At 64.6% G+C, this 14874-nt stretch overlaps 1 protein-coding gene and 1 long non-coding RNA gene across 2 annotated transcripts in view; both read left to right on the plus strand.

The window, feature by feature from the left end:
- The window catches only part of LOC123616957 (chemokine-like protein TAFA-5), a 169489-nt gene that overhangs the window by 30179 nt on the left and 124436 nt on the right, over nucleotides 1-14874 (plus strand). The gene's annotated exons all lie outside the window — the stretch shown is intronic.
- LOC123616958 (uncharacterized) lies at nucleotides 1375-14138 on the plus strand. The gene is made up of 4 exons (XR_006725037.2): nucleotides 1375-2431; nucleotides 13385-13471; nucleotides 13610-13789; nucleotides 13877-14138. It is a non-coding gene; the product is annotated as an uncharacterized LOC123616958 (long non-coding RNA).

Consider the following 14874-nt stretch of genomic DNA (forward strand, 5'->3'; position numbering starts at 1 on the left):
GGTAGGGGCCGTCAGGGGGCCCCGTGGACGGACAAAGCAGCCGTCTCCCTCGTGGGCATGTGGTTCTCGCTTCCGTCGAGGCTGGGTGGGGGTGGAGGGACATCCGGCTCACGTTGGGTTCCAGCCCATAAGCCCTTCCTGAGCGTGGGGCCCCCGGACAGACGGGGTCTCAGCCCTCGGGAAGCTGGCGTCCCAGTGTGTGTGGGGTGTCTGAGAGCACGCATGTGTGTGGACATCACCCTCGTGGGTGCCTGTTTGTGCGTGAGGCTGCGTGCCCGTGGAAGCACGTGTGCGTGTGAGGCTGCATGCTGAGGAGGTGCGTGCGACTCCAGCTGGGGCTCCGGGCTCACTGCACCCCAAGCTCTGACCAAGCCCAGCCTCCACCCTCCTTCCTGGCCCTGCACCCCGGCCAGTGACTCCCACCCTTTCCCGCAGCCCTGCTGTTTGAGTGGCTGCTGCCACAATGTGGAAAGTCCCCCTGGAGGGAGGGAGGCTGTGCAGGAAAGAAAGGTTCTTCCTCCTGGAAACTGGCACGTGGACCCCAGCCCAGGTGTGCAGGGCAGTTCCCACCAAATCGGGGCTTCTCCGCTTCCTTGCAGTGGTGCCCCGCTGGCGGGCCTGCATCTTCCTTACTGAGTGGCCCCGTGGCCTCCTCACCACAGGACGAGGCCTTAACCCTCGGAGGTTCCAGAGACAGCGGGTCCTCAGCCCTGTGGTGGGGGGGTCACCAGTTGGCAAAGTGGCCCCACCTGGCCAACAGGCCCAGACAAGGGGACCGTCCAGGAGCCTCTGAGCAGGCAGACGCCATGGGCAACCTCGGGGGCCCAGGAGCCAGGCTCTGAAACTCGATTTTGGGAGAACGGGTGGGAGGAGCAGGGGACAGCGAGGGGACAGTATTCCGGGCAGAAAGCCCAGCCTAGGCAGAGGCCTGGGGTGGGGACTCTGCACAGGGTGAGTGGTGGGCAGGCCACTCGGGCCACGGAGGCCACTGACCAAAGCAAAGAACACCATGAAGGGTCATAACATGGCAGTGACCAATGAAACCTTTTTCATTTCTAGGAACTAGCTCTGAGGCCCACGTGTCTGAGCTCTGTGTGAAGGCGCGGAGATCCAAGGCCTTCAGGGTGTCCAGGCAGGAGACCCGGGTCTGGGTGGGAGCGCAGGCTGTCTGGCCGGACGTCCCAGGATCCGGGCTGGACTGTGTGAGCTGGACTTTCAGTCCCAGTGTGGCGGTGGGCTGGGTGTGCGGTGCAGGGGAGCAGGTGGGTGAGTGCGGCTGGGCAGGGCCAGGTGGCGGGGAACTCTTGAAGGAAGGGCCGTCGAGTGAGATGGGATCCTGGACGAGCTGGTGCGGCCCTCGGCGTCCGCTGTGGACTAGGCCTTGGGCCCTGTGTGCGTGGCTGCGGGACGGGGCTTGCCCGCTTCTGCGCTGGTGACCCTGCAGCCTCTCGGTCGCCATGGAGACCCGAGGAGGAGGCGGGGCTGCATCCCCACTTCTGCAGCAGCAGCAGTTCAGCAAATCTCCTCTCCTCTGCCTGCGATGTCCGAGGCTGTCTGACCAGCAGGCGGTCCGGAGCCATGCGCTCCCCGCACCATGGCTTCCTGAGAAGACGCGGGCAGAGCCAGCCTCCCTCGTCAGCTGGCTCAGGGGCAGGGGGTCATCCAGTCCAACTGGCTGGTGTTTTACCAGGAGAGGAACTGAGGCCCAGGGCAGGTAGCGGGCCGGCAGGGCTCTCCTATCTGCCCCCGGTGTGCAGGTAGGGGTCACCACTGAGGAGGGTGAGTGGGCTTGAGGTCTTCGGGGTGGGAGAAGCAGAGAGTGGGAGGCCCCCCTGGCAGGGCCCCCGTGAGTGAGTGGGAAGTGCAGCCCCCCCCCAAGCCCTGCAGCTGTGTCCTTGCCCGGCGCCCAGGCTGCAGTGGCGTCCCGGCAGGTGCAGGGCTGTCTGCTCAGGCCCGCCCTCCACACCCGACTCCAGGAGCACGGAGTTGCTCGGCCAGAGCAGGACCCCGCATGCTCCAAAATACCAGGAAAGGGCCACGGCTGGAGCGGTGGGGGCCTGGCACTGACTGGAGGAGGGTCTCTCGAGGGTCACCAAGTCCTGGAATTTCTTTCCCGACAGCATCCAGCCTCCGGCCAGAACAAAATGTCACGCTGTGCCGTCACCCAGAGAAGGTCATTTCACTTTTCCCCACTTTTATTTTTCCTTTTCCCACCCATCCCTTCTCTCTGGACAGAGAAGCCAGTGTCTGGACCAAGATGAGAACATTAGGTCGAGGCTGGGCCTGCGGCTGGGCACAGCGGGGTCCTCGCCCTTTGCTGGGAAGCGTGGAGGGCGCCTCTGTGGTCTGTGGGCAGGGGCTCCGTGCCCCGAAGTGCAGCGAGGGAGCCTCGGCACCAGGGCCCCTGGGAGACACAGAGAGGCCAGAGCAGGTGACGTGGGGACAGGCCTTCCTCCCGGGTTCTGCCCAGGGGTCCCCACGGAGGTGGCCCTGCCCAGTCTGCGGTGGAGCTGATAGGGTGCCAGGGCAGAGAGGAGAGGCCGTGTGTGCCGGGCAGGAGGTTCAGGAGAGCAAAGGGCCTTGTGGGTGGGGGCGTGGAGGCTGGGAGGCCGGGCGGGAGGGAGATGTGGTCAGAGCCCGCAGAGCCCGCTGGGGCAGTGGGATTAGCTGACGCCCAAGGTTGAGCTCCTGGTCTCACGTCCCCTCCCTCCTGTGTTAGTTGGGGGTGCCTGGCTGGGGGCCTCGGGGGTCAGGGAAGGGCTTGGATCTGGTGACCACTGTGGTAAGGTCGGCACGGAGAAAGGTGGCCCTGCAGTGATTCAGAGGGAGGGGTGCAGGGTGGGGCGGCTGATCAGTGCGCTGGTGGTGGGGCCCCGGTTACACTTCATACGGAGCCACACCTGGGCCTCTGGTCCCCTCGTGTCCTTCCAGCCTCACTTGTCCCTGGTCGGGGCTGGGATGGCTCTGCCTCCTGTGCCTACGAGTCCTTGGAAGCCTCCCCTCCCCCCACCCAGGGCCCACCCCGCCCCTGGGCTGCTGGGTGTGGGGCTCCCCGACCAGAGGACACCCCTGGCCCGGCTCCCGGGCCTGGTGGGACTGACCGGGGCGGGGTCAGAACACTTCATCATGGCGCATTATGGTTCTGATTCTCTGTGTGTGTGTGTGAGTGTGCCCATGAGTGGCTCCTGAGAGGGTGCAATGTTTCCCTGGGATCATGTGAGGCGACAGTCCCACTGTATGTGCACACGACTCCTAGAAACGTATCTTCTCCACACGCAGGCACTCTCCCCGTCTCCCCGTAATCCCGCGCGTGTGCGTGTGCGTGTGGAGAAGACGCACGTTTATGACTCCTGTGCATGGAGAGGGGACGGCAGCGTGGAGTGACCTTTGTGTTGAGACGAACCATCTGACTTGCATGTTGGTGGGTGTGTGTACATCACAGACGCGTACGAGACACGCGTGTGCAAAGGCTGATTGAACACGTCGTGTATGTGTGCGCTCACCCCCATGCACACACAGCAGGGACCATGCACACGCACACGCCTGCCTGCACTGCAGGGGAAGAGCCCCTCTGCTCACTGGTCTGTGCAGAGGAGCTGACCCAGAGCCAGCAGTGGTTCTCAGCAGCCGGTGGTTTTCTTCTGAAACTCGGCAGAAGCAGCCATCCGTGCGGACGCGGGACTCGGTCTTCGTGTGCCCCCCGCGCACACGCACACGCACACGCACGCGTGCACCCAGTTAACCCGCAGCGCAGGCTCTGTTGAGACACGAGGAGGAGCCTGGTTTGTCCTCAGGGTTCCCCACCTCAAGCCAGGAAACGAGCGGGTTCCCCTGGTTTGCTGACGAGTTCTGGCCTGTGGCAGGCGTCAGCCCGGGGAGCTGCCGGTGCCGAGCGGGCGGACGCAGGGTCCGTGTGCGCCGACGCGGCGCGCTGTCCGGGGCCCGGGGCCCGGCCTGTTGTGCCCAGCATTCCGCTAGAGGAACATAGGCTGCAGCCTGGTTCTCAAAATGTGACATTTCAAAAGCACACGAGGAGCTGCTCACTCGTGGGTTTCCCTGTCAACAGCACCCCCGTCCCCCGTGGCGGCCCGGCTTCCGGCCCGGCCAGCCTCCTGGCCCAGGACAGGCTACCTCTGTTTCCGCAGGGACGGCCGCAGGGCACGCGGACAGGGCGGCGGCTCCGCAGCTGGGCAGAGTGTGGGCCATGGGGGAGGTGGGCTCCGGCTGTGGGGGCCTGGTGGCCTCCCCCTCCTCCCCGCCTCCCTCCGTTCTTCGTACCCGGGGTCTCGTGTTGGCGTGGCCGTCCAGGATGGTCCACGTCTGCGGGTCGGGTGCCCCTGGTGGGATGGAGGAAGGGGCTGGGGCTCGAATCCTGCCTTGGCCACCTCGCGCTGTGCAGCCCTGGCCAGCGTGTCGTCTCTGATTCTCCACAGCTGATCACCGATGTGCATCAGCAGGGCTCTTCTGAGCTCCAGGTGATGTGCGGCTCCTCGTGGGCGTGGACCGGAGGTCATGGCCTCCTCCTTGTTCAAGGAGAAGCCCTGCAGGGGGCTGACGCCCCTCCCCAGGGGCACCTGGGGCTCTTCCCTGCCCCCCCCAGCTTACCCCACTGGACGGGGGCCGGGGTGTCTCCATGGGCACCCCTGCCGTGGATTCCAGGCAGCGTAAGGCTGTCATTGTCACCTGCTGTGTGGCACTTCTTGCCTGCAGCCCGAGTCTGTATTTCCAAGGAGCGAAGGGTGAATGTTACCCCCTTAAAGGGCTATCACGGCAACAGAGGGAGAAGGTGAGTGACGAGGTCGGTGCGAAGTGTGCAGCAGGCTCGTATGCTCGGGCGTGAACACACACAGCTTACACATCTTGGGCACATACCCATTTCGGTAAACTGACGGGATGCGGGCGCGGGAGGTTTGGAGGGCTGGGGCGGGAAGCCACAGCTCCGGTCAGGCGAGGCCGGTTCCGCTGACGGAAGGACCCCGAGGCCTTCCGTGACCCGCCCAGTAATTGCTGTTTTCAGACCCTGCTTTCTTGGGACACAATGACATTTCTCCATCACAAAGGATGCTGGCTTTGTGATAATGAAGGCAAGGCCCTGGAGAGGTGGCCAGAAAGACCCTGGTGGGCCCTCAAATTGGTTTATTTGCCAGGTAATCAGCAGCAGTGGAGGCGCCGTGATAGGACCCGGCTTGGTGTAGACGGCGCGCGGTCGGGCCCTGCGGGACGGGTGTGGGTGGGCGGCCTCCCTCGGAAAGTGGCTGGTACAGTTTCCCAGGCAAGAAGAGCAATTTGATTTCCCTTTTGGTACCTGGGCTGAAACGACGAGAATTACTATGCTGGCTTTTCCTGAAGACAGAGTTACGCGGAGACGGCTGTCGTTCGTCGGGGGGTGTCTCTGGCCCCCCTTCTGCTGTTTGGGGCGGGCGTGGTGCTTGTGAGGCATGGGGGCGCGTGCCGCAGCAGTGAGGAGTGAGGGTGACCGAGGGCATCGTGGGCAGGAGCACCACGCACTGTCCTGTGCCGGGACCTCCAGGCCTTCGGGGTCTGGTCTTGCCCTCTCGGGCCCCCAGGACACGGGCCAAGGTCCCCGAGAGCCCGTTCCGTGTGGGCACCTCTGCCATGCCTGGGGTCCCGGCACCTGTAGCCCAACTGGCCGTCACTGGAGCCTCCGCTCCAAGGAAGAGAAGCCACAAGCAGATAAATAAATCGGCGGCAGATACATCCAGTGGCCAGAGGGTCCCTCCAGAACTGGACCTGGACCTGGAGCTTGGTGGTGGCAGGAGGCTGCAGGGGCAGCGGGTCAGGGAGGGCTGCTCCCAGGAGACGACGTTTTAGTGAGAGCTGGAGGGCGAGAAGGCAGAGGTGGTCTTGTACGGGGGGCACTGCTGCGTCCCAAACCTTCAGCGGCTCCAGGGCTGGCCTGTGGCCTCCTGGAGTGGGGGACACAGGTGGGAAAGGCTTTGGTTTGGTTCCACATGTGACGGAGCCTCAGGAGGACACAGTCTGATTCAGGCCCTAAGGGCTCCCACGCTGGGGGGTCATGGATTGGGGGTGGTGAGTGGGACAGGACGGGGCCAGTGGGGAAGGGGATGGGGGAGTCAGGGTAGCTGGCGGTGCTCGGGTGAGGGGAGAGGGGGCCCTGGTGGCCCTGAGCCATCGCATCCCAGCCGTGCCAGGGAAGTGACACCCACTGGAGCTGAGCCCCAGGAGGTCACAGAACTGAGATGCTATCAGTTACAGGTGACAGAGAGCTCGACTAAAACCATCTTAAACAGAAAAGGGGCCCGTGGCTCCCAGCACGGGGAGGAGGGCTGTGGGTGCCCCTGCCCCTCTCGGGGGCCCCTCACCCGACGAGCCTGCCAGCCACACCCAGGGCTGCGTCTCCCCTCCCGGCGCTGGGCTCAGACCCGGGCCCGGCCTTCTGGGGGGAGGCTGAGCTGTGTCGTGGCTGGACCGGCCAGGGTAACAGACCCACTGTTGTGCCGCAGACTGCGGGCAGGAGACGGAGGACGCTGTGGCCTGAGGTGGTGGGGACACCCCAGGAGACGGGCCAGCTGCCCTGGGCTGTGGCTTCTCCGGGCGGGTGGAGCCCTGAAGGGAAAACCTGCAGACCCCGGGGGGGGGGGGCTGGGAAGAGACGCTGCCTGGCCTTGCAGGGTCCCTCTCAGAGGCCACTTTTCCAGGGTCACTGGGGCCGAAATCGCATGCCGTGTAATGAAGGGACCAGGTCACCAGCCTCCCTGTTCCTGGGTCCCCCACGTCCAGCGAGGCACTTGCACTGCTGGCCTCCAGAGTGGCCCAGCTCAGGCCATCCGGGCAGCCCCCCCTCTATGCAGAGAAGTGAGGGTGCGGACTTCCCTGGGGACCCCATGCGGCCTCAGACACCTCCGTTCTTTTCATGAATCCCAGACTCAATGCCCTTTCCTTCAGTTCTTTCTCGAGTTGCTGTGTTAAGATAACCTCATCTTGGCCAACTGCTCCTTCTGTGCGGACGGCGTCATTGAGAATGTAGTCACTGTACTGCCGTAAACGCGCGGCCTCGGTTCCCGCTTCCCTTTGACGTGGACGAAGATTTGTGGCCTCGGTGTACGGGTCGCTCTGTGTTAGCCTGTCGGACCGTTTTTCATCGCTAATAATAAAAGCAGGCGTTTATTAAAAGCCGGCCCGGTGGTGCCAGGCCTGCCTGGAGACTGACGCGCGGGTGTGTGGCTGGGACTCACGGGCACTCTGGAGAGCGTCTCCCACAGGGAAACGGGCCCCGGGCTGAGCGTCGTGCCCAAGGACCCTGGGCCAGGGAGACCAGGCCGGCAGTCAGGGCCCGGGGGAAGCAGCCTTTCCTGCTGCCGAGGCCCTCGGGTGTGTGTGGGGGCCCGGGACGGTTCCCCAGGTCTCTGTGCTTTTCTGGCCGGAGGTGCTGGATCCGGGCCCTTGGAGGCTGCTCCCTGTGTAAAGACAGCTCCACGTCTGATCGGGGCCGTCTCGGCTCTGGCTCAGGGGTGAGGTCTCTGGTAGATTGTTCGGTCCCCGTGGTCACACTTGCTTGTCGGCCACACGGGACTGTGGGCGGCTCCTCTCCACGCTGTGAGGATGGAGAGTCCTGGCGTCCCTGCAGGGGCCATGCTGGGGGGTCCCCTCCCCGCCTCATCTTGGCCCCAGGCTCAAGGCCCTTCTTGGGAAGGCCCTGCTTCAAGCCTAGGGACCGGTGGCCGACCAGGTGTGCAGCCCTACCGGGCTGCAGGGCGCGGGTGGCCAGTGGTGCCCATGGCCCTGGGAGGCCCGAGCTCACAGCTGCAGTGTGTCCCCGGCTCAGCCCTGCTCAGCAGGTCGCTTGAGTGTCCCTCCCAATGCCATGATCACAGCTGGGTTTCCAGGGCCCTCGGGCACAAGACAGGTTTCCCGGGGCCTCTGTGACAAAGTACTGTGACCTGGGTGGCTTCAAACAGCAGACAGGTCCTGTCTCACAGTCTGGAGACCAGAAGCCTGGGAGGCAGACTGGTTTCCTCCCGGGAAGAGCCCGTTCCCTGCCAGCTTCTGGGGGCTCCCTGGCCTGGGGCTGCATCCCCCAGGGTCTGCCCTGTCCTCACAGGGAGCTCTCTGTCCACGTGTCTCCTCTTCTTAAAAGGGCCCCGATCTTACTGGGTCCAGGGCCCACTCTCCTTCAGTGTGACCTTGTCCTCACCAATCCCATCCGCAGCAGCTCGGCTTCCAAATGAGGAAGTATGGACACGAGGGTTCCGAGGGTTAGGACTTGAGCATCTCTCTTTAGGGGACACAGCTCAACCCCTAAAGACAGGCTGGTCTGTCTGGGCCCCGGTCTGCGCTCCCGGCGCTGCCCTTCCTGGCTGCTGGGAGGTGTTACGGAGCCCGAGGGAGGCGTGCGTTAGATGGAAGGTGGCATCTGTCCAAACAAGGTGACCTGCCTGGTGGTTAATGTAAACCCCGTGTGCCCGGGGAACGGTGACTGGGCCACCCAGCGTGTGGGGTGCCCCCGCGCACAGACCGGGGGGTGCAGCTGGCTCCCAGCACCACACTGCCAGGGCCTCTGCAGGACCCTGGCCTCGGAGGGAGGGGAGGGCGGTCCTGGGTGGGTCTGTGATGGCTCTGGGGCAGGACAGGAAAAGGGCGGTGGCACCGGCCACCTACAGCCCCGCTTCCAGGACGGCCACGCCTACACGAGGGACACGGAGGGGTGATGCTGGCTGGCTGCAGGGAGGGAGGCGATCCTCTGTTTCCTCTTTCCCAGGAAAGCAGAGCCGCCACCACATGAAGTAAAATGTCCAGCCCCGCTTCCGGGGCGTCTGGCGGGGGCGAATGCACAGGCCAGATGTGGGGGCTTTGAGAGGTCAGGGGAGCAGGGAGGGGCGCAGCCCCAGGTGGGCCTCCCTGCTGGGTGGGCGTCCTTGTCCACTCGCCTCCAGGAGGCCCTGGTGCCTGCGGCCCCACCCCCAGGAGGGGACAGGGGGCCCAGCTCCACCCTGACTCTGCGGGCTGCTGCTGGGAGCGCGCTGCGGCCGGTGCCTCTCGGCCTGCTCGGAGGGGCGCACAGGAGCTACCCGGTCTCCTCCGTCGCACGCCCCTGCCTGGGAGGCAAGCGGGAGGCCGGCCCGGCGGCCACAGGCTGAGCCCCGGCGAGTCTCGGGTGAGCGGGGCGAGTGCTCAGAAGCCCAGAGCAGGGCGAGCGGGGGGCTGCCTCCCGCCCCAGGCCCAGGCCAGGCCTGGCACCTGACGCCTGCCGTGTCTGATCTTTCCAGGAACACAGCACGGGCACGGTCACTTCTACCTGTTTTTAATTCCTCCTTTGGCCCCACTGAACGTCAGGACGCTGAATGGCATTAACTTTTCCTGCTAAACTCCCATCAGCCGAGACACTCACCCTCCCCAGGGCGGGAGGTCGGGCCCCAGTCATTTTTGGCAATAACATTTGTGGAACTTATAGAGAAAATGTTCATAAAAGGATCATAAAATGTAATCCTGGCTGAGACGCCGGCCCGAGTGGAGGGGAGGTGACCTTTCCCGTTATCCTGGAGGAAGTGTCGCCCAGGAGAGCGGGCAGTGGGGTCTCGCGTCCGAGGAGAGCCCCCCCGCCAGGCGAGTCCAGAGCCGAGGCCGCCCTCCTGAGGGAGCCGCCCAGTGCGGCCCCTGTGGCTGAGGGCCGTCCGGAGGGAGGGCAGAGTCTCCCCTACATGGGGGCCGTCGGGCACTGTGCGTGCGGCCTGCCCACCTCTCTGTCCTGCCCATCCTGGGCCTGCTGTGTTCTTGCTTTCCTGGGGCGACTGTGGCCCCGTCTGGGCAGAGGCCCTGGCCCCCTCCAGCTGGCGTGCCCTGGCCAAGGAGATGCATCTCCCTGCCCCCGGAAGAGTTTGGAGTTGCTCCCAGGACTCAGGGAAAGGGGGCTGAGTGTCATACTGGGTGGGAACCGGTCAGGACAAGACTTGACACTTGTGAGGCGCCAGGCTGTGGCCAGGCTTGGCCTCGGGGTGCAGGGAGGCCCTGCCCAGGGGGCCCGCACCAGGGGGCATCCGACAGCCGCGTGGCCAGCCCAGCCTGCAGTGCAGGGCCAGCCCGCTCTGGGGGTTGGCACGGAGGGTTCTGAGACCACGCACTCCCAAGGCCCCTGCACCATCAGACCTGCGTGCCTGGCACACAGTGGTCCCGTCTGCCAGGCCCGGGGGCCAGGTGGCGGAAATGGAGGAAGTTGGGGGAGCTGGGGGAGTCCCCTGCAGGAGGAGCTTTCGGTGGGTCCCAAGGCTTCACTGACATCTCCACGTCCCCAGTTTTCCCCAGAACTTCCGACCCTGGACCCAGCAGTCACCTCTACACTTCTCCCTGGGGGACCAGTGAGGGACCCTGCCTCGCAGATGGGGTCCCCTCATGGCTGTGGATCTGGGGGCGCCCTCCGCCTGAGCTCCCCGCCCACTTCTCTGGAGGACGGTGGCACAGAGTGCGCGGGGGCTGGTGTCCCAGGGACAGTTCCAGCTGCCGCCTCCACTCCACGGCCAGTCCTGGGTTTGCAGGAATCCATCAGACTGTCAGTCGAGGTGACATCTGACGAGGCAGGGTTTTATTGAAACACGCAGACCTCTGCACTGAATGCTGATGTGGGCTTTGTTCAGAGGAGCAGCGGCCCGGGGTGGGGGTGCACGCTGGGTGTTAATAGTGTTAACAACGCGCCGGATCCCCCTGGGCTGCGGGACCAGGCACCAGCGGTGCTTCGTGGCTGCCCTTCCACCCATTTCTTCAGAGCAAGCCCAGCGTGCAGGACGTGCCGCATCCCCTGAGCCCCTCGCTCAAAGGCCTGCTCTGGGTCATTTCGGGCCTTGTGCGGATGAGAAGGCCCGGGGTCCGGCCACCCTCTGGGCGTTGCAGAGAGCCGCTTGTCCAGGGCCCTGGGGTCCTCACCTTCACAGCAGCCGAGGCAGCATCGAGCAGCCCAGACCGGGCGAGTCGGGGCCCAGTGGGAATCCGGGCCTGGGGGTCGTCAGGAGGAGGTCGAGCACAAAGCTGACATCCTGAACCTCCCCTGGTCCCTAGAGGGTCAGATGGGGGTGGGGAGTGAAATGAAGGTTAGAACTTACTTCTCAGTCAGGCAGCCGCCTCCCCCAGTGTGACCGTCTCCTCCGAGTGGGAGCCGCCGGCCCAGCCCCGCAGATCAGCCCGCAGGAAGTGATGACTCAGCCATCTCCAAGCCTCTCCCCAGACATTCAGGTGCCAAGGGTTTCAAGTCCTAAGGAGCTGCTACGTTTTTAGGATGTGGCACCCTCTCTCTCTCTCCACCCTCACCCCAGCCTTTCCATCCGCCCCCTGAAGCCCACCCCGTAACCACAGCAGCCTCAAGTCTGGTTCCAGAATTCTCGGCAAGGACAAGGTCCCTGAACCACCCCACTCCGGCCCACTGTGCGCAAGCATCTCTGTCACCCTGTCTCAGGAGCTAAACCTTCCCCCTTAACTCACTCATTATGGTTTATTGTCACTGGCGCCGTGTGGCGCCTTGACAAGCATGGAATCCACAAAGGGACAGTGACCCTGTGTCCCTGACCCCCGGGGGACAGCCCAGGGCCCAGTGCACAGTGCACAGCGCACAGCACGTGCTCAGTGCATGTTTGTGGAGTCAAGGGCTCGCTCAGCCCGACTCCCAGTCCTGTGGAACCCGGTTGGGCATCCCTGAGGTCCCGGTGCTGATGCTGGGAGTGGGCAGGGTTCACAGTCTCCCCTGAACCCCCCCCCCAGGAGTCCGAATCTCTTGCAGGGAGACCCAGGGTCTACACCCAGAACATATCTGGGACTGGGACGAGGTGGGCTCCTGGGAACGTGGGCCGCCAGCAGACACCGTCCTTGAGGCTGTCTCTGTTGGAGGTGCTTTGTCCCAAGATGCCACCCTGAGTCCTGCAGGACCGAGGCCCGCAGTGTTGACTGGGTGGGTGGCTCTGGGCCTTGGGCCCAAGGCAGGTCCTACCCTAGGGGGCCCTAGGAAGCCATTCCTGAGGCTCCTGGAAGCCGGGTCAGCATGGGGGATGAGGAGGAAGCCGGCACTGTGCTGGGGCACCAGGGCTCGGGGCTAGGCCCTCCTTTACTCCCTAGAACGGCCAGGTGAGCACCTGGAGGAGCCAGGGCTGTGGGTGTAGCTGGCACGGGAGGACGGCTGGCCTGGCTGGGCCAGGCGCGCCCATCCCCCTCCCAGCCCTGGGGCCGGTGGGCGGGGCTCACTCCTGCCCCTCCCCTCTCTGTCCTCAGGGCTGCCTCTGTGCCTGTGTTCTCACCACTAACACCTCTGTGACTGGTGCTCACCGGTTGGACGGCCCCCCCTGCCCAGCAGGGGAAGCTTTCTCTCCTCCTCTGTGCGCACCTGTCCCAGGTGATGGGGCCTCAAGCCAGGCGCACCATCACGACGTCCATGGTTCACTCACAGATGAGTGTCTGGCCCGCGGATGGACAGCCCTTTGAGACCCCTCAGTGCCCACTGCGTACCGTCCGCCCCCGCTGAGCTCCCAGGAGGAAGAGGCACCTGCGGCTGGGGTCCTCCGTCTTCCCGACGCTGCCTGCCTGGGGCGTCAGTGGTGTGCGAGGGTCCGCACCGTGTGGGGCGTCCTGCAGGCACGGTGTGGGGGGGCCCTCGTGGTCTCTCGCTCCGGTTCCCGAGGCCTGTCTGTGGGCCACCCGGCGAGCAGCACGTGCGTCCTGCAAGCGGAGGCTTCTCTGTGCTTCTGGAAAGACCAGGCGGTGGTGCTGGGGTCAGGCTGGTTGGTTCCAGAGCCCTGGGACCCTGGAGGCCCCCCTGAAGCCCCCGGCCTCGTGGGGGAGGAGCGGGCCGCGGGCCACGGGCTGTTCCCACCCGCTGCCTTCACTCAGCCCCACGAGGGCTCGGGCAGCTAGTTGGCCAGACTCAGTCTTTGCCTTGTTTCAAAGAGTTTGTTTTTCCAGACTCTGTCCAAGTCGGTTTTAATCCACCAAAAAAAGAGCTAAGTTTGATAAATAAAAGAAGATTAAAAATGGTAGAGAAAAATGTGCGTTTCCCCAGCTCCCAGGAGAGGACTGCCAAAACTGAAGTGTAGGAACAAAAATAGAAACGATCAGAGTGTCTGATGGCATCTCTGTCTTCAAACGAAACTTCATGCCGTCCGCCAGCCCAGCCGCTCGCGGCCTGGACGCCGCCTCACCTCCCGCGCTCGGTGCGAGCTGAGGGCGACCCTCCGTCCTCTGCTTGGTGGGGTATGCAGGGGGTCCTCCGCTGGAGACCCCCCGCGTTCTGGATTCCTGGGCCGTTAGCAGGGGATGTTGGGCCCTGAGGTTTGGACCCGTCAGGGGAGCTTTTGGGTCTGGGGTCCCCCGTGCCCCAGCCCTTTCCCTGGTGACCCGTGCCTGTGCCTAAGATACACCTGTGTCGTTCCAGGCCCTAAGGTGTCAGACTGCTCAGGAGCTGTGTGGTGAGGGCCGGAGAGGACCCTGGACTCGGCACTGGTCGCTGGGCTGCACCCAGGTGGGCAGGAGATGTCACTTAAGTAATCACAGTGGAGGTGACGGCACCTTTCCTCTGGAGGCTCAGTGTCACCTGCCAGTCCTGTCTGCCACATCACAGATATCACCTCCCTTAATCCTCACAATCCCGTCTAAGCAGGGGGCTCGGAGTGGAGTCCTGGACCAGCGTCCTCGGCCGCGCCCGGGAGCCGGTTAGAAACGCAGATTGCGGGCCCGTCCCTGGCGCCCTGAATCAGGCGCTGCCAGGTGGCCCGGCCCCCCCGTCTGTCTCCTCTCCAGAGGGGTGATGCTCGTGCAAGTTTGAAAACTTCTGCTTAAGGTACGTAGTGCGTCCTCCACCCCGTTTTAGGGAAAAATTGAGAACGTTGACAGTAACTAATTTGCCCAACATTTGGTTTCTCATCAGTGTCAGAAACAGGACCAAGGAAAGGCAGCGCCAGCCCAGATCCAAGCCCGGCGCCCCTCCCCCGTGCCAGGTCCACACTGGCCGCCCTTCCTTCCGGATCCTCCCAGGTCCTACGACAGGCAGTTGGAGACCATGAAGTCCCCAACCCTGGGCGACCTGGCCACTGGGGGAGGCGCCAACGGTGGCCACCGGAGGTTTCCCTGCACCCACTGGCGTCAGCGCCCCGGGACGTGCCCTTTCTCATAAATAAAATGTAATGAGGAAGATGTTGGGGATTTTGGCAAAGTCTCCGGAGATGATTCGCGATGCCACGTGCTTCCCACTCTCCCTGCCCCCCGCCGCCCCCAGCCCCCACTGCAAATGGGGTTGATCGTGACAGACCCCTTCTCAGGTTCTCAGCCAGCCTGCGTCTGACGCTCAGGGTCTGCTCCGTCGGCTGCTGCCCCCGCGGTGTTGCGTGGCAAAGCGGACACTCCAGGCTCGGTGGGTGCAGGGCTCTCTGGGTCAGTGGGGGCGGCTTGGGCTGTTGGGCTGGGTCCGTGGCAGCAGGGGCAGGGCTAGATCGGACCCGGGCCAGGCTTCAGGGCAGGGCTGTGGGTCCCCGGGGCTGGGCTGCTGTCAGGAGGCTGGGCCCAGGCTGAGGGGTGGGCTTTGGGCTGTTCCCGGCGTGAGGCACTGAGGGTGCCAGCTCGGACCCCCGCGCCAGACCCCACGACTCTGCCCCGTCGGCACCACGTCCCACTGGCTCCCGTGGGCCGTGTGGCGGGTGCAGGGGCAGTGTCGGGGGTGGGGGTGGCGTTTACTCCACTGTCCTCAGCCCCGGCCTTTCCACCCACACCCCGGCGAGGCTGTCATACAGCAGGCGCTTAACGCACGCCTGGCCCCCCGCTGGCCGGGGTCGGTTGTTTCCACTGAATTCCTTGTCTCCCCGGGAAGGAGGTTATCTGACGCTGTCACACCCATGCTGAGGCTTTTGGCCAGAGACCTTCTTGATAGAC

Source organism: Camelus bactrianus, chromosome 12 (assembly GCF_048773025.1).
Source record: "Camelus bactrianus isolate YW-2024 breed Bactrian camel chromosome 12, ASM4877302v1, whole genome shotgun sequence".
In the NCBI taxonomy this organism is placed as follows: Eukaryota; Metazoa; Chordata; class Mammalia; order Artiodactyla; family Camelidae; genus Camelus; species Camelus bactrianus.